At 37.3% G+C, this 23,977-nt stretch overlaps 1 protein-coding gene and 1 non-coding gene across 2 annotated transcripts in view; one reads left to right on the top strand and one right to left on the bottom strand.

Moving 5' to 3' along the window:
• Positions 1–220: 220 nt before the first annotated feature.
• The window catches only part of LOC134748226 (high affinity copper uptake protein 1-like), a 36,717-nt gene continuing 12,960 nt past the window's right edge, over positions 221–23,977 (top strand). The window contains exon 1 of the mRNA XM_063682946.1: positions 221–358. The gene's annotated coding sequence lies outside the window, so the exon portion shown is untranslated. The remainder of the gene's footprint in view (positions 359–23,977) is intronic.
• On the bottom strand, positions 11,578–11,649 carry Trnaa-ggc (transfer RNA alanine (anticodon GGC)). The gene has a single exon. It is a non-coding gene; the product is annotated as a tRNA-Ala (tRNA).

Here is a 23,977-nt window from a genome sequence, read left to right as displayed (position 1 = left end):
GGTCGAAGGTGACAGCTCGTGGGGTCAATGGCCCATTAGACATGTTACATCATAGAGCCTAGATTTACTAGCTTAGACAATTATCTAGCTATAACAGACTTGGCTAAAGTTAGTGATCAGCACATTTTGCACTGCGTACGAAACAAGATACGAAATAGGTGACTGACTGTGGCGCAAGCGCTGCTTGCCGCCTCCGTCATCGTCAGACCGCGACCGCGCTCCGAAGCTACAGCACGTCTGCTGACGCTACTCTCTGCATACCTATCGACATTATCGATATAAATATCGCGTGTGTTTTATTTACCAATCAAAATTCGAAGCAACGAACTTGGAACAACGATTTCATACTGAATTTTTGGTGAGTTTTTTTAACTAGTTATTCTTTTTAAGGTGTTTTAGGAAATAAAAAAATAAATCCTTATAATATTTTCGTATTATGTACCTAGTCCTTTTGTTTACATACATAAAGAAACTTATCCACAAAATTAAAATTTTGTATTAAAAGTGAGGTCAATAAAATTAAAAAAAAAAACTTCGTTTAGTAAGTCGTGCGCGTATTAACCTTGTTGTTTAATTAAGTAATGCGTGTGTTTACGACTCGTTCATAACTTAATTTACCGGATTTTATGCGTAAAGTGATTACCTTTGTTCGACTGATTAGTTTCTAATTGCTTTATACTTTACATACGGATGTTTGATATTGAAACTAGTAAAGTCATTAATGAAACTAGATTAAAGATGTCAATTAGTGTGGCAGCTTTCTGAGACAGTCCGAGAATCTTGTTGGTAAACAGGTAACTGGAATAATCCCAAGAATTTATCGCTGTTACTTTTCGTAGAAAACTACTTGTAACGCACCAAGAATACCTACGCTGACCATATTTGTAGCAATTTAATGGTGCGACTTTTCTATTAAACTATTTTGATTGCGGCCTAATTATGGCTCCTCTACCCGATGGACCATCATAGTGGCCCACTAAGATGGGCCAGCGTGTAGAGAGGGTAGTGGTGTTGGATGGCTTATGGCCCATCCCGCCGCGCCATAAGCTATCCGAAACCATTACCCTCTCCACACGCTGGCTCATCTTAGTGGGCCACTATGACGGTCCATCGGGTAGAGGAGCTATTAAACAAATTTTTCCACCGAGTGAAACACAAAATTTTTCACCACACCAACACAAGAAAAATACTAACGGTAAAATATCAAACATAATCAAAGTAAATCAATTCAAAATGAATGTTAGGTATTAAATATTTATCGTTCAAAATCATCATTTATAAGTAAATTCTACCAGCCAACATATGGAAACAGCTCAAAATTTGCATTTGATTAGGTACTTTGCCCCACATGTGGATAAACTTTCTCATTCGTTTTTGGACAATCCAGAGAGCCTACCAGCTGGTGTGGTTACCTAAATTATGTCTCAGATAAGAAGGTATTTTCAAAGTTTTTTTCTGAGTAAATAAAAACAATATTTACAAATTTAACAATACCCACTACAGTTCCCACGTCGTTCATAATCACATAGGTCCCTACTACAACGGCATGCCAAATGGCATTTCTACCAGTCAACCAAAGGGCCAAACTGAGACAGGTAATTCGTGCAAAGAGAACGGTTCATTGCATTAGGTATTATAATTGTGTACTATGTAATAAATACAACAAATATTTTCGTACTCGTAACGTAAGTGGATGACCGCGGTACCACAACAAAACGGCCTCCGCGTGTGCGCGTGCGGGTGCCCAAGCGCAATCGACGCAGCAAAGCCTCTTGCGCCGACGTTGCGCGGGTTAGGCCTGTCACCACTGCGCGAGTGTTATGCGCAACAAGCAACTACTATCGAGAATCGATTGCCTCAATCTAGCCCGACGTTATTAACATCTCACTTGAAAGATATGATAACAGGGCCAAAATTTGTGGTTTGGGAGCCTATTCCGTCTTGCCTTGAATATAAGAACCTTCAGACACCGAGAGCAAAGCCAACAAAATAGACGGGAGTTTCACGTGCAAGCCTTAACAAGTGTTTGCACTCTCCAAAATGTATGCGGATAGAACACAGACAGACAAGCGGTCAAGAGCCACTGTTCAAGTACAACTTTGTAACTTGACTCGTCCGCTCGCTGGACTCGCCACTCTATTAGAAAGAAAGAAGAAGAAAGAAAATAAATTTATTCAGGACGCTTACAGTATTGCTTAAATGTAATACACTTTTATTAATATAAAACATAAACGTCACTGAAACGGTCTCCCCTCAGCTTGATGTCAAGTTACCTTTCAGGTATCTTGACGCTGGTCTTCCGTGGAGACCTGTCCAAGCGATCGCGTCAGCACGTAAACTTAACTAACATTGGTTAAACTAAATTGAGATCAGAACAGATATTACAAATAAATATTAGGTACCTATTTCAATTTAGTGGTTTTAACGATTTAAAAACTTTATAGAATGTAGTATTCACAGAGATTACCAGCTAACCTTGCGTCATAGTGCGTTTGGCTGGCCGCTGCGCCTTCTATGCCGTATATTTTGAAAACGACTAATCGAATGGAAACATTTTTGGTTTTATGCTCTACAACTCCTACATGTAAATAACATCGGAGCTATAGAAATTTTGATATCCGCGAAAAACCGTTTTGTATGACATTTGACCTTGAATAACTTCTGACGCGCACACGATCTATGCGTAGATTTTTAAGAGAGCATTTAATACGTTATAACGAAGGTGTATACGAGTTTCCAGATTATTATCTCTCATTCCGAGGTTAAACCCTTAATTTAACTAGGCCATTTACTGTTGGGTGCACCACTGCACAGATTGTCCGCGATGCATATCTCTGCAGCAAGTTTAACCATAAACGAGCTCTCAGTTGAGACAATGTATTGTGAACTAGCTGCATTTGCATGCGCGGACCGGTCCTCCGGCACGGCAGCCGGCATCGTAACTGTAACTATGAAATAACCGCACTAATGGGCCTAGTTTGGTTACAAACTACTGCCCAACGAGTACGTAGGTACCACTGCAATCTTCCGGGTTCATGTAAGTAGTAGCAAAGATAGATATAACTCCGTAATAGATGGATACAGTCTAAGGAAAAAACGTGCCTCGAAAATCACGAAAATTTGATTCTCGATCAGATGGCGCCACTAGTTTTGGCCTACACTCGTATAGAGGGCGTTGACTGTTTTGTTTGTTATTTATAATTTTAACGCATACCAGTGAAAGAACATGGGTCAAAATCATATAAAAATAATTAATGCAAATAAAAAAATCATTTATCCATATTTAAATACATTTTATCGTATTTTTATAAATATTTATTTTTAGTTTTAAAGTGTGTCGACAGATGGCAGTGAATTGACTGGGGTTACAAAATTTACTATGACAGTACCGCTCTAGTATAAGTTACTCTATGGTAGTAGGTACGTTACATAGCCAAGACCAGTACACGCACGGCGCGATTCGGGAAATGAATTAGAGATTCACTAGATATGAAATAGTAAAGATATGTGACGTTCCGCGGCAAAAGGTACCTTATGGCGGCTGGCGCTTACGTCGCATAGCGTCATCCAATATTAATTGGAGCAGCGTTAATAATAGCGTAAGCGCCAACCACCATAAGGTACCTTTACCCGTGGGACGTCACGTATCTTTAATATTTCATATCTTATCATATCTTATAGTTTCGGGGGCTCTTACGGATACACTTCGACCCATAGGGATCTTTTGTGCAGTTACCCCCTAGGAAAGATCCGTCCGCTACTCAAGAGCTTTCCCCACCATCTCCATATGCCGGATGATGGACCTTATGGGTAGCTTTTTGAATTCCTTTGAAACAGGCTACCTGGTACAGGTAGCCTGTTCCAAAGTCCTTCATTCTTTGTCTGGCGAGGGCGTGACATTCACACATAAGGTGTTCTATTGTCTCTTCCTCTTCGCCACACATACGACAATCGGTGTTGTCAGCGTGCCCCATCTCGGTCAGGATTCCCTTGACCCCGTAATGGCCAGTAAACACCCCCGTTATTATTTGGAGTTGCCGTTTGCTAAGTTTCCAAAGCTTTTTGCTCCAACCAGAGTCTACCCCTTGTATAAAGAGCTTTGAGTGCTTTAGACCCGTCAGACTGTCCCATTCTTCCTGGTGTTTGGTCTTAGTAAGGTCTTTGATAGCCGTTGTGATGGTTCCCTGTGAGAGCCCCACGAATGGTTCCGGACCTATAAGGTTGTTTGCAGATCCGGCTCTGGCAAGTTCATCTGCATTTTCATTGACCATGAATCCCTCGTGCCCTGGGATCCACACCAGTTGCACTTTGTTTTGCCTTCCAAGCTTGTTCAGAGCTCGGATGCCATTGTATACTAGTCTAGAGTCCACTCTAGGCGCCTTAAGCGCTTTGAGTGCAGCTTGACTGTCGCTGAGAATATAGATATTCTTCCCTTGGGTTTGCCTAACTATATTCTCATGTGCACAGGCAATTATAGCGTATGTCTCGGCTTGGAAGACAGTGGCGTAATTGCCCATGCTTAAATATTTCATATCTAATGAATCTCTTATTCATTTCCCGAATCGCGCCGGCCGTCTCTGTAGCCGAATCCGGCTAGGACTTCACCGTCATCATGCATCAGGTTCGTAAGGTACCTAGGAGAACATGTTTTTTTTGGTTTTAAATAGGTTAGTTTGCTTATGAAATGCCGGCATAAAATATTGCGAACAAGTACATTGTTATCTTTATTTATTAATTTACGCTGCCTAAAGGTTGTCTGGAAGAGATCGCTTTTTAGCGGTAAGACCGCCTGTTGTTTAACGTCTTCTTTTCTGTATTATTTTCATTGTTTTCTCTAATGAGGTGTGCAATAATAGTTATTTGTTATACAAGGGTGCAAAGTTGTATTTTACCCGCGAGTGTGGAATTGAAATACGAGCAAGGGAAAGGATCCTATAGTTGAACCACGAGCGAAGCGAGTGGTTCTAAAATAGAATCCTGAGCGTAGCGAGTGTTTTAACACACGAGAAGTAAAATACATTTGCACCCGTGTGTAACACAAAACTTTTCCCCTCACTATAGCGAGGAAAGTGCAACATCCACAGGCGTTAGATCATCTTCATCAACTGGAATCACTCATTCTTTTACGATATTATAACAAAAAACTCTGGAAATTCTGTACTACACTACACTATTCTGTACGACAATGTTGACATTTCTGACGTATGAAATGTCAATGATGCGTTTTGAAATTGCATCGACTTAACTTGTGCGTTCAGAATTATATTGAACATAATTATTAAAAAACAAACGTTTATTATGGAATTTTAAGGTTTATGACTTAAAATCATTAAATAAAGCTAAATCTGGTATTTTTTATTAGATTCTCAAACCATTTATTTAATGATAATTAATATCAAACGAACCATTATTATGAGCGTTTTACGTTTTGTTATCTGTCAAGCTACTTAAACACGCTCCATCCAAGGTCAAATTACTTTCCCCACTAGTGAATAAAATGCGTTTTTCCCCGCTTGTTTTAAAGGATAAAAGACGGCTTTCCGAGCTAGTGAGGGGAAAAGAGTATTTGTATTAAGAGTTTTGAATGATTCACGGTTAGTTTCACCAGACTTTATACATATATTGAAAGGGATATAGTATAGACCATGATTACCTTTTGTATTGTTTTTCAGCTCCCGATACAAGATGCATGTAACTGCGTCGAAATATCGGGAGCTCAAAAACAATACAAAAGGTAATCACGGTCTATATCCCGTTCAATATAATTCTAGTATTTGTATTGTATCATAGAGTAACTTATAATAGAGCGGTACTGTCATAGTAAATTTTGTAACCCCAGTAAATTCACTGCCATCTGTCGACACACTTTAAAACTAAAAATGAAGATTTATAAAAATACGATAAAATGTATTTAAATATGGACATATATGGATAAATGATTGTTTTATTTGCATTAATTATTTTTATATGATTTTGACCCACGTTCTTTCACTGGTATGCATTAAAATTATAAATAACAAACGAAACAGTCAACGCCCTCTTTACGAGAGTAGGGCAAAACTAGTGGCGCGAGAATCAAATTTTCGTGATTTTCGAGGCACGTTTTTTCCTTAGACTGTATCCATCTATTACGGAGTTATATCTATCTTTGATTGTATTGTATCTTTATAGTTAGCAATGTTAGCATTTTGTCGCAAATTAAAGAATGATAAGGTAATAAAAAAGTAAGTTTATGTATATTTACCACATCCTATGATAACATAGTCGTAGGCATTAAACTGCATAAGGTGACGATATTACCAACTACCTGAAGTGAACATATCATTCAAACACACATTATTAAATTTATCTACCGGTTCCTAACATAAGCTAACATTAAAATCCTATAATATTTAAATGACTCATATAGGTATAGTATCCGTAACTCGCTATATGTGGTATCTATAAAAAGGGACCTTATTGTCGATGGCGCTTACGCCATTATAAACGATGCTCCGACATAAATACAATGCCGCGCGACGCTGTGCGGCGTAAGCGCCATCGACGAAAAGGTCCCTTTTCATAGAAAATGCCCCATATATAAACAGGCAGGGGTGCACTATTTATGTAATAGTACGTTTTAAATCGAGTTTTCAAAATTTAATTATTATTTTTGTGTAACCGATTTTTAATTACATAGGTATTACATATAATATGTATATGTATCACTTAACTGACTACAAAGACATGTGTATCATAAGGGTTAAGGCCGTTCCGTCGGTTTGCCGCTGTCTCTGTCACATTTCGCAAGAAAGAACGGGAAAGGTCATGCGCGCCAAGTGTCAATTTTGATCGAATTTTGTCGATTTTTTTTTTTTTTAAAAACGTTACCCGACAATATCGAAATTCGAAAGCTATGAAATTATTATTTAAGTTAAGATTGTTTTTTCTTCTTTTTTTATTTATAGTATCATATAATAAATAACCGAGTAAAGTTGGATTAAATGTCTGAGTTAGAGGTTACTTTGGGAATTAATTGTATCGAGCGAAGTGTCATAATTCGTGTATCGGAAGCTATGATATTAAAGATAATATAGTCAAGAACTACATATATTTTTTCCACGTCTACGAATATCAACGCCTCTTAGGAAAACAGGATCATATAAGGAGATTTTTCGCCTTCTGGCTCAGGGAACCGCCTTAACTGATAATTTATCCGTGGCGTGTCTAATGTAATGAAAACTCGTGAAGCGTTGCTAAATTTATGTCAAACACGCATTATCTCGATCCAATCCAACGTAGCGTGTAGCGTAGCGTAGCCAACAAGTGTTTTAGCGATAACAGGCAGCATTGCTATCGCCTACAGAGCCTAAGTTGCGGTCAAACCATCATAAATGCAATCATTGATTAAATACACAATGCACAATTGTGTCTTCTCAATGTCATGCTGTCTCATACACATTGAGAAGCAAATGTTACGCTTAGCTGTGTTTTAGACATATCATATCTAAATATGTATTTCGATAGGATGAGCATATCCTCACATCCAGCCAGCCGGTATTAGTTTAATATATTTTCAATTAATCGTTACACTGCTGGTTCTCAAGAAAGAACTCGACTCACCGGCGCTTACGCAGCCTAAGGTAAACGCACTACAAGAGGTGTAGCCACTTCAGGCATGTGTCTGTAATAGCAATGAGGATATAATAAGATAGAGCGGTACTGTCATAGTAAATTTTGTAACCGCTGTAAATTCACTGCCATCTATCGACATACGTTAAAACTAAAAATGAAGATTAATAAAAATACGTTAAAATGTATTTAAATATGGATAAATGATTTTTTTATTTGTATTAATTATTTTTATATGATTTTGACCCATGTTCTTTCACTGATGTGCGTTAAAATTATAAATAACAAACGAAACCGTCAGCGCCCTCTATACGAGAGTAGGCTAAAACTAGTGGCGCCCTCTGATCGAGAATCAAATTTTCGTGATTTTTCGAGGCACGTTTTTTCCTTGGACTGTATCCATCTATTACGGAGTTATATCTATCTTTGGTAATAGTAAGGCCAAACGATTGTTCTACCGTGCATTGTTACCCATTAAGTAATGTGTAATTAGATCCATTGTGTTGTGATATTTGGCGGACCTAACAGATTAAATAAGCATAGTGAAAACTATACTCAGTCGTTAAAGTCGCTGATAGAATATTACTATAATCCACTCTAAACTCATAGTGATTCAGGAGCAGGTGCAATACCATAATGTATACGGCATATTTACCTACTATGGAAGGATTCAAACGCAACCACAAAAAAAAAATCTGCAAATTAAGTTATCGAATACGTATTTAAAATAATCAATCATCAATAATATCTACTAATTAATCAATCAAATTGAATAGCAGTCTACAGAATAATTAGCTGATCCTGATAACATGGAATTTGCGAACGTTTATCAAATGACACGATACGAGTATAGCTAGGTCATTGCTCCTCGGTCCATTGGCAGTGCAGGGCCATCGAAAGAAATTAGCGATACCCACCCGCTGGTTATAAATGCAACTGAGGTTACACGCTTCGGACTCCAAGGCTCCATTAGGAGGGCACTAAATCAGCCAAGATTAAAAGCACTACCACATATAGTACCACTACGACTTACGGTGATCAGATCACGACCCTCTGATATGAGGATTGGACATAGAAGAAGAGCGATGCGTGATGTACCCTTGAAGCACCTTGAAGACCAAGTTATTTCACTGATTCACGACGACCTTGGATTGGATTGCAGTACAACTCACTATAAATCGACTGATAAAACAATACATAGTTGAAAGAGGTTCCCCGACAATGAATTATATAGAGATAAGATATAAAAATCGTATGTAATACTTATTACTTTATATAGCTGAATATTTTACCTAGTAATAGCTAGGAAACTAGCCCGCTAGTATGTATGTGTGGCCGTACGCTGAACAATTCAATTGCATATTAAAGTTTTACTCGTAAATTTCGTAATTTGGCCTATACGTGAAATACACATGTAAACCCGAGAAAAACTTTAATGCACGTATAGGCCAAATTACGAAATTTAGATAGATAGATAAATTATTTATTGCCACAACAAGGGGTTTTTTTTTTCAAATTATTTTTACACACTTATGCTATACTTAATCTAGACAATTTATGTATAAATAAGTTCAGATTATCTACGTGACAATAGGACAGTCTCAGCTAATGTGCTGTGTGTGTGTGTGTGTGTGTGTGTGTAATTTACGAGTAGATCTACTATACACATGTAAACCCGAGAAAAACTTTAATATGCAATGAATTGTTCAGCGTACGGCCACACATACATACTAGCGGGCTATTTTCCTAGCTATAACTAGGTAAAATATTCAGCTATATAAACTAATAAGTATTACATACGATTTTTATATTTTGATTTACCCGTAACCTGTAAGTAACTAAGCTCGTTTATGGACCAAAAAACAACAAATGCTAATTATGTATTTATGGAGTTATTTGTTATTGTAAGCCTTTTCCTAAGAGCCGAAAAGGTACTGCGTCTTATAACCCGCCAGCGTCACTAAGTAGTAAATGTGAGATATCCGCAAAATCTGCGCATGACCGCAGATCGAGCTCCCCAAGCAGCCAGTTATTGTTTCAATTGAACAAATCGCTCATTGAGCGACCAAGGGACACGCACGCGGGCTACATAAACTAATTTAGGAAATATAAGACTCTACTTAGTCTCTATTATCTCTATACTGCTTACTTCTGTGAAAGATTTTTATTATGGTTTCAATGGAGTCTTAGGAATATTTAAATAAGTGTCCAACACTTTAATGCGATTAGTGATTGCTGCAATTTCATAAATGGCCAAAGTGATTGCGATTATCGTGACTCTACCACATAGCTCTAAGTGCGGATTTCTTCAGAGGAGCGACTTTTTATTTAAACTGTATGAGCCATTTTAGCCATTGGCCCTTGTCGTCTGTAGTGACAATTACTTGCAATTACGTTTAAAGTAGTTGTTATAGTACCTATTGTTCTAATCGCGCCAAAATCGTAGTCAACAGACGTGACCTGTTGTTGCATGCCCGTGCGCCGATCTTGGCCGCGAACCACCACGTTAGTTCGTCTATTTGCGTCTTTATCGCTCTCATAGTGATAGAGAGGCAAAATTGAAGAAACTTCGGTTTCCGAGGTGCGTGTGCTAGTCTTGTATGCAAATGTCGCCCGCGCCGGGTCGTGCCGTCCGGTTTCCGATGTTACGTTAGATAATACATAATACTATGCAAACCTGTAAGGTTTGGAATACACCTCGAGGTTGTAAATAGATGCGTAAAAATCTTGCCATGCAGGTGCATCGTTATAGCTGCCGCTGTTCTAAGGATAATTCGGATCGTTTCGTCGGAAGAAGGATCGTTTCTTTTTTTAATTTATTATACATATTTTATCTCTGACACCTAGAGACTTTTACATCTCTAAACAATTTTAGTATTAATTGTCTGTTGTATGTATATTTTTTTATTAGTTTTTTTTTTTGTGTAATTCGACATTTAGACGACATACAGAGATCAGATGTATCCACTCTGAAAAAGTATCTAATATTTTATTGATTCCATATTTGTAATTGTTTCTTGTAAATTTTGGTTATTTTGGTTTTGTATTACTTGTAAAAATTTACATGTAAAAGTGCCCCTGTGGCCTATTTGCTGAAAAAAGGTTTGATGTTTGATGTTCAAAGCTTCTGCGTTTTGAGTTATTTTCTCATTGAAGCTGAAAAAGATACCTAAGTCTTTGCAATGGTCATACCAACAAATGGCGATACTTTAATTCTCAATTGACAATTCTCAGAAATCGTATCCATTGGAAATTGGAACTTGGAAGTGATTTAATTGCATCCATCCCTGGAAAGTGGCATATCTGGTTCGTGTTGGTCGTAAAGGTTTTATTATTCCGTTACTGGCTTACGACTGGGCGACGCGCGAGTCGCGCGACGCACTAAAACGCGGGATTCTCCACTTGCGAAAACATTTACAATCTGACATTTCTGTATACTACTGTACTATGTCGTGTGAGGAATATTCAGGTTCTACATAACAATGGCGCGATCCACTCCCTCATCCCTCCCTCCCTCCAGTGCATCACTATGATATTAGTATCATATTTAAGAAATCTGAATACGCTTCTAGGTCAAATATCTCCAGATCGATACCGTTCATCGTCGACATAAACGTTTTATATCGACGATAATGGATTAAACGGTGTCGTATCCTGAAACTCGTCTTTGGTAGTAAAATGTTCAAAACATGAATGCTTAATGTGTTTACGACAATAAGAAGTGCAGCATATTTAGATCAGTATTATTAATGAATAAACGCCTAGTAGCTTTACAAATTATACATGGTCAGGACTAGAAACGGCTTTATATGTAGATCATTTATTTCGTAATAAACTACATAGACAATAAGAAATTTATTTAGTAATGCTGTAGCTGTAAATGTACGCCATTTACATCAATCCACTTTTTATAAATTGTATATACAGATGTAAATCACAATGAAAAAATCAACGATGATCAAACTCTGGTCAACGTGGGACTCGAACCCACATCCTTGGATTGCCGGTCCAATGCGTTACCAATTGCGCCAGCTGACCATCCGTCAATCAACGCGAATTTAATCATTGCAACTGTGACGACGTCACTAGCGACATCTGCATATTAAGGTAAGGTACGGTGGTTTTTTCATTGTGATTTACATCCGTATATACAATTTATAGATTGTAATAATGTGGTACGTCCCACAATAAAAAAGGAAAAATATATTAACATTTAAATCCACTTTTTGATTTTGATTACAATCGGGAATTTGCCTACTCGTAATTCCATGGAAATGAGACTGGAAAATACTCGTACCTACTGAATCACCAACGAAGTACGAATGAAAACCAACCATTCATAGGGAAACCGCGGAAATAGAATTAGACCAAGATAAGTCTACAACGATTTTGATAGCAGTGCAAGTGTTATTTGAAACGTCAGACTTCAATGAAAAAATTATGTATATATAACACTTGCACTGCGTGTGCTATCTAATTCGTTGCAGACTTACCTCGGTCTAACAGTACGAAAGTCACAGTAACAATAATAGAATTCTACCAAAACTAGACGGGCTTTATCCAAGTAGCTACTTATATGGAATAGTGATGCAAGCTCACATAGTACTGAGAGCGCAACCGAGCCCCGAGATTCATTATCATTACTAAAGTGCTCGTAAAAAGAAGACTGGAATTCGTGTAAATGGCTAGGCTAGGGCGTAGGTGTATCTGAAAGGCTTTATGACAAGTGGAGTAAGGTAGCGAATGGGTTGCGCAGGAGTGGAGAGCGCTTCAATATCGGTTGCATGTTTGGATCACTATGTCCAACTATGTCGGATGTTGTGGCGGGCTCAGACATTGGCAAGCCTTGCGTAATTTACAGAGAGGCTACGCTTGATGAAACTGGATTTTACATCAGCTTCCTAACAACAAAAACACCCATATTGAATGAGATTTCGTTGTAGTATGATTTACCAACTAGGTATCATTTGACCGTATCCATCGAAATGTTGCATCCAGTCTAAGTTAGTTGATGTTCCTACAGCAGTCACTACACCTTATAAAAGTTATAATACAAGGTCTCCCGCCGTATCTGTCTGTACGTTTGTATGTTAGCGATTAACTCTAAAACTACTGAACGGAATTTCATACCGTTTTCATGTATCAATAGAGGAATTTTTGAAGAAGGTTTAGGTGTATACCTAATTTGTTAAAGTTTACTAGTGCGAAGCCGGGGCGGGCCGCTAGTTAGGGAACAAATTTTCCTTCCCAAAGTTTACAATACATACATATATGCATACATGAAATCACGCCTATTTCCCGGAGGAGTAGGCAGAGATCACGGATTTCCACTTGCTACGATCCTGGCAAACCTCTTTCGCTTCCTTCACTTTCATAACATTCCTCATACACGCTCGCCGGTTTAGGGTGCTCTTGACCTGGCCTTTCTTCAGGATTTGTTGCATTGCCATGGCACATTACTTCAAAAAACTGTTCTCGCCCTCTTGCGACTGTCTTGAAGCACTAAAGCAGTCAAATTTAGATTGATACAGTATTGTTTTTTTTTTAATCAAAGAGAAGTTCTGATAAAATCGACCTGTCTTAGCTGTAATTTTAGTTTAGTTTACGTATCTGCCGCATGGCGCTAGCTGTAATGTACGGCCAAGCTGAGTTCGGCCGGATATAACAGCTGTACGTGGTGATAGCGTTTATTGTAATATGTATTTTTAACTTATCTCTGTCTCTGTCTTTTGTATGTTATATTATATATTAATTTTGTTGTTTTTCTTGTTACCTGTCGTGATTGTTTCACCGGATGGTCTCACCGGAAGATCAGCGCTGGAAGTCGCCAGCAACATGCTGAGGTGAGACCATTTCGTGGCACTTTTTCTTTTTATTTATGTTTCTCTGTTTTGTATAATTTTCTATTTGTGTGTGCTAACGAATAAATTATTTCTATTTCTATTTCTATTTCTATTTCCCCGATCTGATCAGAGAAAGTCCGCCGAGGTCTGCCACTTCCAACTCCCGTTTCTACCTCTCCCTTATACACAACAATTCAAGTAAAATTTTAAAAATAAGCTAACCAGGTCTTTACTTAGTATTTATACATATCATAGAGTAACTTATACTAGAGCGGTACCGTCATAGTAAATTTTGTAACCCCAGTAAATTCACTGCCATCTGTCGACACACTTTAAAACTAAAAACAAATATTTATAAAAATACGATAAAATGTATTTAAATATGGATAAATGATTTTTTTATTTGCATTAATTATTTTTATATGATTTTGACCCATGTTCTTTCACTGGTATGCGTTAAAATTATAAATAACAAACGAAACAGTCAACGCCCTCTATACGAGTGTAGGCCAAAACTAGTGGCGCCATCTGATCGAGAATCAAATTTTCGTGATTTTCGAGGCACGTTTTTTCCTTAGACTGTATCCATCTATTACGGAGTTATATCTATCTTTGTACATATCAAAGCAAACCTGGCTGCGAGTGTGGGCTCGACTTGCCAGCCGACAGGCGGGCAGGCGGCAGGCGGGCGCGGGCGCGCGCGCGGTCCGCGACCCCGGAAACAATCCCTGACCCGCCCCGCCGCGGACCTCGCCGGGATCACATCAAACCATCTACGGGTACTATACTCACGACACGCTCCGTTCAGGAAATTACAAAGTAAAGCCCTGGCATAATTGATTGACAACCATATATATTATAATTTTAAGGGTTCCGTACCCAAAGGGCCCTATTACTAAGACTTCGCTGTCTGTCTGTCTGTCCGTCTGTCACCACGCTGTATCTCATGAACCGTGATAGCTAGACAGTTGAAATTTTCACAGATGATGTATTTCTGTTGAAGCTTTAACAACAAATACTAAAAACAGAATAAAATAAATATTTAAACAAACGTGATTTTTTTGCCGTTTTTTGCGTAATGGTACGGAACACTTAGTGCGCGACTCCGACTCGCACTTGGCCGTTTTTTTATAATACGAGCAAGCTTAACGGCTAAGTAGATGATATTACCAATGATATTTCTTAAATAAGTAGATATTTCTTATTTATGTTGGTGTGTGTAGGCATTCGCAGGTGGTTCGGGCGCGAAAAATCTATTTCCATCACACTCGCTGTCGCTCAGTAAATTAAATGTGGAATTGCAAGCAGGCTTAGCGGGAACTATAGAAAAAGCATTTTCCCTAGGGAGTTATGAAGTTTCTAGTATTATAATTAACAGTTTTTTGTCATTATACTTCATTTTTATATCGCAAGTGTGATGAAAAACATTGTGTGTAACTCGGAGCGTAATAATATTGCAAACTCGAGTCTATAAATCGGTCCGGCAAGCCGTCGCGATTTAACTATACTCTCGTTTGCAATATTTAACTTACACCCCATGTTGCACAATGTATCGTATCGATTTATTTGCAAGAAAGTATTTGTTATGGTTGTGTTTTCAGTGACTCAGATAATAATTGATTTGATTACCATAGGTATTAGTATTACACTATTGTAGTCTTCTACTTTGTATGCTTACATGGTTTATTACTACGTCGTTTCATTGAAAACCGGTACATTGGAAAACAATAAGTAAGTGTATCGTAATAAATGAGCGGTAATATACTTACATTCATAGTTTTCCCGTTTTATCGACAGCGGGAAAACAATTGCGTGCGTTCGGCCGCCTTGACCTTTCGGTGTTTTGATTGTATGCAGGCGCAGTACTCCTCGGGCCTGAAAATATGTACACATTGTACACAAATCTACATTTACAAACAATACAAACACACTTACACTGTAGAGCAATTAAAATTTAACAAACGATGAAATGAAGAGTAAGTCTTGGCCAATATATTTTTTCAGTATTGTTTAAAATAATAATACATACTTAAAAGGGATGCACCGTCAGATATGACTGTTTCTTGTAGTTTATTAGTACAGGTAGGTACTATAATTGTATCTCGTGTTACGTGTTACCATAATAAAAACTATTTATAGGTAATATAATACACGGACCCGGGTATGTCCGTAAACTACGTCCAAAAGAGAGGTATGGGCACTGTGAATGACATCTCGCTTTGTGTGGTAGGGCACACCAGATCTAGAGCAGAGCCCAACTGGGGAGGTACCTCCACCTTACAGAAAACCGCAGCCAAATAACACTAGACCCTACTCATAGTGTTGTGTTCCTGCCGGTGAGTAAGGTTGCCAGAGCTCGAGGGAGAGGAGTGTTAGGGTCGGCAACGCGCATGTAACTCCTCTGGAGGATAGGCTACGGAGACTGCTTAACATCAGGCGGGCCGTATGCTTGTTTGCCACCGACGTAGTATAAAAAAAAACACATTAGCTCTCGTTAAACACGTAACTAGAAGTAGTAAATAATAGAGCATAATGTATTCCCTAAAGAAACTTTGTCGCATAGTAATCACAGTCACACTCGTTTGTTTAGTTTCACATGGCCACGGCGAAACTAATCTGCCTCAAGACAACAAAACGAACTCTGTTGTATAAGCGACAATGCATCCAACACGCAAAGAACCGGCGGAAATAAACAGTGTGAGAGTGTTCAGTTTGGGGCCGGCTTGGGTGAATCAGCTTATTAGTATTAGATATAAGATTTTAACAAAAAACCGGCCAAGTGCGAGTCGGACTCGCGTTCCAAGGATTCCGTATATTACACAATATAAACAATGTATTTTTTATGTGAACCGTGACGTGAGTGTGAAATGTCTTTAAAAAACCCGTAGGGGTCGGATCAAAAACTAAGTAATTAAGTCCGACTCACGCTTGACTGCAATTTCTAATAGGTTTTCCTGTAATCTATAGGTAAAGATCTATTTTGTTTATTTTTTTCAAAATTTTATACCTCGTAGTTTCGGAGATAAAGGGCGGGGAATGGTCATTTTTTGCCTATTTTCTTGAATAACTTCTAAATTGTTAATCCTAAAATTGTAAAAAAAGTATATTTGAGATTCTCACAATGAGCTCTTTCATTTGATATATAACACGATATAGCTTAAAAAACTTTATTTTTTAATTTTCTCATTTACCCCCCAAAAGTGGGCCCCATGTTTAAAATTAATTTGTTTGCGTTACATGTCCGTCTTTGGGTCACAAACTTACATATGTATACCAAATTTCAACTTAATTGGTCCAGTAGTTTCGGAGAAAATAGGCTGTGACAGACGGACAGACAGACAGACGGACAGACAGACAGACGCACGAGTGATCCTATAAGGGTTCCGTTTTTTCCTTTTGAGGTACGGAACCCTACAATTATAGGTATATAGCGGGGCATAAATTATGTAAATAGCAACTCAGAAAACCAACTAATATTTAACTTTAGTCTTAAATTCTGGATACCGCTGTAGACTGCTTTTAGTGAATGAGAGGTGATGCACTAAACAAAAAACCGAGAAATCGCTGATGGGTTTTTTGGAGAGTCCAAAACACAGAGCTGTAATTTTTATGCATGAACCTCTGACTGACCTCTTTTTATCATCATAATGATTGTGAAGTTCGTTCCTTCGTCCCCGTTACTACTCAACCGAGTTAGTGGACTTAGTTGCGTTCGTTTATATTAACCATAACTATATAATTGTTATTTTCACACTGAACCACTAATTTAACACAGATTTTTGTAGAGCAAAGCCATAACATTGACATTTATTTTGACAGAAAACAATTTTTGTGTAAAAAGGTAAATTTAAAAAGGTTCGCATTACGGTTCTTAAGCGGTTCTTATCAAGTTCTTATTAAAAATAGTACCTACCAAGAAAAGCATCTTCGCTGTTCGCTGTTACTTAAACCAACTTAAACTTTCAAGACAGACAGTGTTTTGCACTATAAAAAAAACTACGCAACTAGAAAATCCACTTCATATATTTTCAACTAGGTATTTATTACTTATTTGTCTTCAATAAACCTGGCTTCTGCTAACAGGTAATAGGTATAGAATAGAGTAAATTGCCTCCACCCATATACCCATTTACCCAAGCACCGCAAGGGTCTATATAGTTTTTCCCCTCTCGGAAAGTTGTCTTTTAGCCTTTAAAACAAGCGGGTAAAAACGCATTTTATCCACTAGTGGGGAAAGTAATTTGACCTTGGATGGAGCGTGTTTAAGTAACTTGACAGATAACAAAACGCAAAACGCTCATAATAATAGTTCGTACGATATTAATTATCATTTAAATAAATGGTTTGGGAATCTAATAAAAAAATACCAAATTTAGCTTTATTTAATGATTTTATGTCATAAACCTTAAAATTCCATAAGAAACGTTTGTTTTTTAATAATGATGTTAAATATAATTCTGAACGCACAAGTTGAGTCGATGCAATTTCAAAACGCATCATTGACATTTCATACTTCAGAAATATCAACATTGTCAACAAAATTTTTACTTAAAAACTTCTCACGTAAAAATACAGAATTTCCAGAGTTTTTTGTTATAATATCGTAAAAAAATGAGTGATTCCAGTGATGAAGATGATCTATCGCCTGTGGATGCAATTTCCTCGCTATAGTGAGGTGAAAAGTTTTGTATTACACACGGATGCAAATGTATTTTACTTCTCGTGTGTTGAAACACTCGTTATGCTCAGGATTATATTTAAGAACTATAGAATCCTTTCGCTTGCTCGTGTTTCAATTCCACACTCGCAGGTAAAATACAACTTTGCACCCTTGTATAATTGTCAAAGGTTTGCATAGATGGCGCCATCATAGCTTTCCCTTTTTTCTTTGAGATTTGGTTTAAAGGGCTGACATCCAGGGCACAAAATTCCATTTAAAAAAATTGACACAATTTTAGGGATTGAGGCTAGGGGATATGCTGGCGCCATCTGCTAAATACTTCGAGTCTTCGACCGGCCAACCGCGGGCCAACCCCATTGTGTTTATACCGAATTGTTTGTGAAACTTCTTGATTTAAAGACATTTCCCAAGGTATTCTCCAGCTCTATACGACCATAATTTACGACTTGATAATTCAATGCTTTTATAAAAAATCCTACAGAAAACAAGGGTAAATAAATTCAATGTTGTAACTAATCGATAAAATCTGGTTCAAAACATTAAACTACTCACGTTATCAGTAATCGATTACACCGTATCGTACCTTAACATCAACTAGGAGGTGCAGTGATAATGTAGTATGTATGTTTGTCTGTGGGACAGTAGCTGGTTGTAGCGGTCCCGCTATCGCGTCATATCGCGGTCAACAGTGATAGTGACCACTGTTTGAATGACTGTTTACCTATGTCCTATGTCCCCGTCAAATTACTTATTATTAGTATTTTATAGGAACATTTATCATTTTTAATTACCCATAATTGTGGCATTCGACTACTTTTGCGGAAAGTTGTGCCTACAAAACGCTAATATCTCAAGGATTAGACGCGTGTATACATATTAGGTAGGTACTAGCAGTCTCTAAACACAAAAGATATGTGATCTAAATTTTCAGATCGTTTAATAGAATTCTCGATTGAAAAAAGGGTAAAACTAGGATAATATTAGATTCAACGATTTTAGTAACGCCTGATCTAGAGTCAGGCTAAGCTAACTCTCCGTCGTATTTGATAGCATAGTGGAAGTATTATCATAAACTTCAAACTATCATGAAATTCTGACGTTTAAAAGAACACTTGCACACGCTGTGCTATCAAATATATATCCTCCTAGATCAAATACGGTGCAGGGTTAGCTTAGCCTGACTCTAACAGATGTCATCATCGCCACCTGTAACAACTCGTCCAAGCGAATTGTACCAGTCGATGATCGACCATCACTCAAAGATAAAAACAATTAAGAGTTGATCGAAATGAAGTTTCGCAACCGGCCCACCGATCTCGTAACTCTGCCTACCTGTCGACCGCCTTGCGACATCGGAGCATCGGACTTCAGGTATCATATCTCATCTCACATCACATCGAGACATTACACGTTACTTTTATAATTATTATTCAGTACTTAGCAAATGTTCATAATATAGCGGCATTATGCTATGTACAAAAAACCGGCCAAGTGCGAGTCGGACTCGCGTTCCAAGGGTTCCGTACATTACACAATTTGAACAATGTATTTTTTATGTGAAATGTCTTTAAAAAACCCGTAGGGGTCGGATCAAAAACTAAGTAATTAAGTCCGACTCACGCTTGACTGCAGATTTCTAATAGGTTTTCCTGTAATCTATAGGTAAAGATCTATTTTGTGTATTTTTTTATTATTTTTGACACAGTATTTTCAGAGATAAGGGGGGGAATGGTCATTTTTTGCCTATTTTCTTGAATAACTTCTAAACTGTTTATCATAAATTATTAAAAAATATATATTTGAGATTATCACAATGATGATTATCATTTGATATGTAACACGATATAGTTTGAAAAACTTTTTTTTTTCTCATTAACCCCCCCAAAAGTGGCCCCCGTGATTAAAATTCATTTGTTTACGTTACATGTCCGTCTTTGGGTCACAAACTTACATATGTATACCAAATTTCAACTTAATTGGTTCAGAAGTTTCGGAGAAAATGACAGACGGACAGACAGACGCACGAGTGATCCTATAAGGGTTCCGTTTTTTTTCTTTTGAGGTACGGAACCCTAAAAACAACTTAAATAGGCGCATCTGTCGTTTCCAAGTATCCATATTATGTATATGAAATTCCTTTCATATTTTTTTGTCAGTAAGTATACAATATTGTTCCAATATATGCATATGGCTGCTGAGTGTTGACTCACATACCTACTGTTAACTAAAACCTGTACAAATAAGTACAGTCTTGTTTTTGCTTAACTCTTAAAATGATTAAAAAACAAAGAGCACAAGACGAGTTGTAAAACGTATGCGTTTCATATTTGGTAACACAATGAAGTATGTTTTTCCCGCAAGGATCTCTCGTTACGGAGTCAGTAGGCCGCGCGTCAATTAGCACGACGCAGTGCGCATGCGTGAACAACTCGCGGGCAACGGGACATTCGAGCAGCAGCTGTTGCAGGGCAATGGTTTTATGTACCGGCCACGTACCTATAATAGTTAGCCACGAATTATACCCTAACAGCAATGTAATTATGCAATGACAGCAACAGTATCTTCATCTATTCAGACTAGACTCCGATCAGGCTGTTTTACCTTGACAATGACAATGTATCCCAACTAGCAAACAAGTTTTAGCCATATAAGAGTTTTATAGTGGTTTATGTTACTTGTGTGTCATCTGAAGAAAACGTGTCAGAAAGACCAACCTATGGGACATGGAGACTGTATAAAGGAGCCAAATCTCTATGTATGAAAAGTGTCCATCAAAAAACAGTAATTAGGCGGCGCACCATGCACCGAAATACTACCAAAAACAACCTACGTAATTTGGTCGGGTTATTTGTTGCCTTATATGGTTCATGTTATACTCATGTCCCAGAGCCTAACTAGCGCCACCGGAGAGATTAGGAACTATTATTTAAAGCTTAACGCGGTCACTTTTACAACAATTCTGCCATAAGAGATTGCGATCCTTTCTATACCATCCATACTATGGGAAAACGTTGAAGTGAGATGATGATGAATCATCCTAAAAAAATTAAAATTAAACGATAGGTTAGCGAGAGTCAATAAATAGGTATAATAATAATAATTTAGTTAAAAAGAGGTATGTAAAATTTCTGAACCTTGCTCAATGTCAGCCGAATATAATTGTAGTTAATTAAAGACAAAAAGTGTCTTGCATCACGCCTCTGGTTTCCATGAAAGTTGCCGCCAGTAGTTCAAAGTCAACGTCTTTTCTATTTTACCAGTAGAGTTCAACACTGAACCGATTCAGGCGAATATTGTGCAATTAGTCACCGTTACAGCACTACTCGTACAATGTCACAGCTTCAGTAATCTTGTATCATTTGTATCGTTTATTACGAGAGAACTCATAATATGTGAGTATACATATGTATATCACATTTTGTATAATACTTAAGAAATAATCTCTAATTTAGTTTTCTTGCCTAATGTTGAAATGTCCTTCAAAGCTTACTCTGCACGGAGTTCGCAGCGACAAAGTGTGGAAGTGCTGTTAAAAACGTCATATTTTCATACGTCTAAGATGGCTCGCCCACACTCGGTGCAGACTGCAGAGTTACGTCGGTCTATTTATTTGTAAATAAAAAAAACTGTTTTTGACCTTATTTCGTTATAATAAGATTAATTTACTTGTGAAAACTGTAGCTATGGCAACTCGTGCGCAGCGTGGCTCTAATGTAAATCTAAATGTGCATCAGGCGTCGTTTCACGGTGCTTACTCCTCTTAATGATAATGACACATTGTCATGTCACCAACAACTCAAATCACGGTGATGTGCTGTTAATTTATATATTTTATATGCGGTTTTATATTACACATTTTTCATAAAGATTATTTTAATGAAATTTTAATGTCAGGTTACTTAACCATGTTCATTTCATCCTGAATGTCAAAAATGTGTTAAGGTGGTCATAAATAATAAACAAATTTCCCCATGGGATAGGACTAACTACAAATCTGCATGTAATTGAAAGTCATAATTAGTATCATTCTGAAACGGTTAACTTTTCAGAATTTTCCTCAGGTTATCCCATAGATAGGTTAGGTTAGGTTTGTTTCATGGCAATCCTGAAAAATTACGCGTTTCTGAGAAAAACTAAATTATGACTAACGAAAATGTGTACAAACAATACATTATTACTTAAAACTATATGGGAAACAATTGAAATATATACCTTCAATTGAATGAGCATATTTTAGGAAGCCCTGTTTGGCGAAACTACATTCAAACACATGAGGATATCCTTGTTTTGAGAAAGCAGTGAATTTATTCTAGGAGACAAAATTGTTGTCCACCTCAGCCGGATGGTACCCAGTAACTTTGTTTACAATTTAGTGAACTTTGTTTACAATTTAGTGAACTTTGTTTACAATTTAGTAAACTTTATTTACAATTTAGTGCAGTTTTAGCACGATGGTAGGCGGCTCTAGTGGGTCCTAGTTTACAAAACAGCGGCATGTAAGTGCGTTTAGGACATCAGTCGACTGTTTGCTATCTATGTTGCATGTTTTACAAATCCAATCTTTGTGGATCTTTAAGACTTCCTGCGTTTATAAACAAGTTTAGTAATTGTATTACTAGTCGAACATTACCACTACAGTGGATAACGATTACTTAAAAGTCTTAAAACATTCTGTACCTACCTATTAGGTATTATTATTTTCAAGTAAGTAATAATACATACAAATTACTTATTACAACTGTGTATATTTGAAATTTTACAAAATGCTAATATCCTAGTTTATAGTCGTATGATTTTTGCAGTCCCTCGTTTTTTAAAGCGCTGATACAGTTACTTTCTTGATTTAACTATTAGCTACATTATCTAACAGATAACAACTATCTACATCTATACAATCGATATTACTGATAGGTGTAGGTAAATTGTGAGCAATGACATTGCCTCATTGCTCACAACAAAGAGGATATAATAAGAGCACGGAGTAGGATGGAGATGGCAAGTGGGCGTTCCCGTCTATCCGACAGTTAGTAGCGACCGACTCACTTTATGCACAGACTATGCTCAGTTGTTGTGTAAACTTCATGCTCGAATGACATTCACGTCGTACGTACGCTCGTCTAACAAAAATTGATAATTAAATTTAAAATGCCGTATTGTGCAGTATTAAGCTGCAGAAATCACAGCGGTTTAAAAAATCTTTCACGTGGAGGTATTTCCTATCACCGGTGGTTATTTATTTAAATATAATCCGATAAATACGAAAAATCTGTTTCTATTGCATTATTTACGAATGTTCGTTAAGTAAATCTATATTTTATCAGTTAGAACTTAGAGTTCACAATCCTTTGTCACTATTCTTTACGTTTATCTGGAATATTCGCTATCCTAAATGTCAAATAACTTCGCTACTCAGATGCTGCGCAATGTCGATATTTATATCGATAAAGTTAAAGTTACGATATTTCAAGTTTGATGTTTGGTAGTTCGGTAATAAATTATTATTTTAGACACGTTTCTAATTATTATTTGGGATAATCAATGTCTTAGTAAATATGGCAGCTCTGGTCATCAAGCACTAAGTTAAGTCGGGGTCATTTCATGGCAACCTTTCAAACCTTCGTATTCCTTTACATGCGTTTTTGTTTTTTACACCCATCATATTTTCATCGTTAATATAATTAGACTAGGTACTTAATGCACTTATGCGTACAATGCATGCAATGTGCCATGAATAAACGTTTTATATTTTCTATTTCTTTATTATTAATTATTGTAGGTTACCACAAGATGCCGATATTAAAAATAAATGGGTCAATGCTACTGGGCAAGAAAATTAGTTTCC

This window comes from Cydia strobilella, chromosome 16 (genome assembly GCF_947568885.1).
Source record: "Cydia strobilella chromosome 16, ilCydStro3.1, whole genome shotgun sequence".
Classification (NCBI taxonomy): Eukaryota; Metazoa; Arthropoda; class Insecta; order Lepidoptera; family Tortricidae; genus Cydia; species Cydia strobilella.
This window is presented reverse-complemented; position numbering and strand designations above follow the sequence as displayed.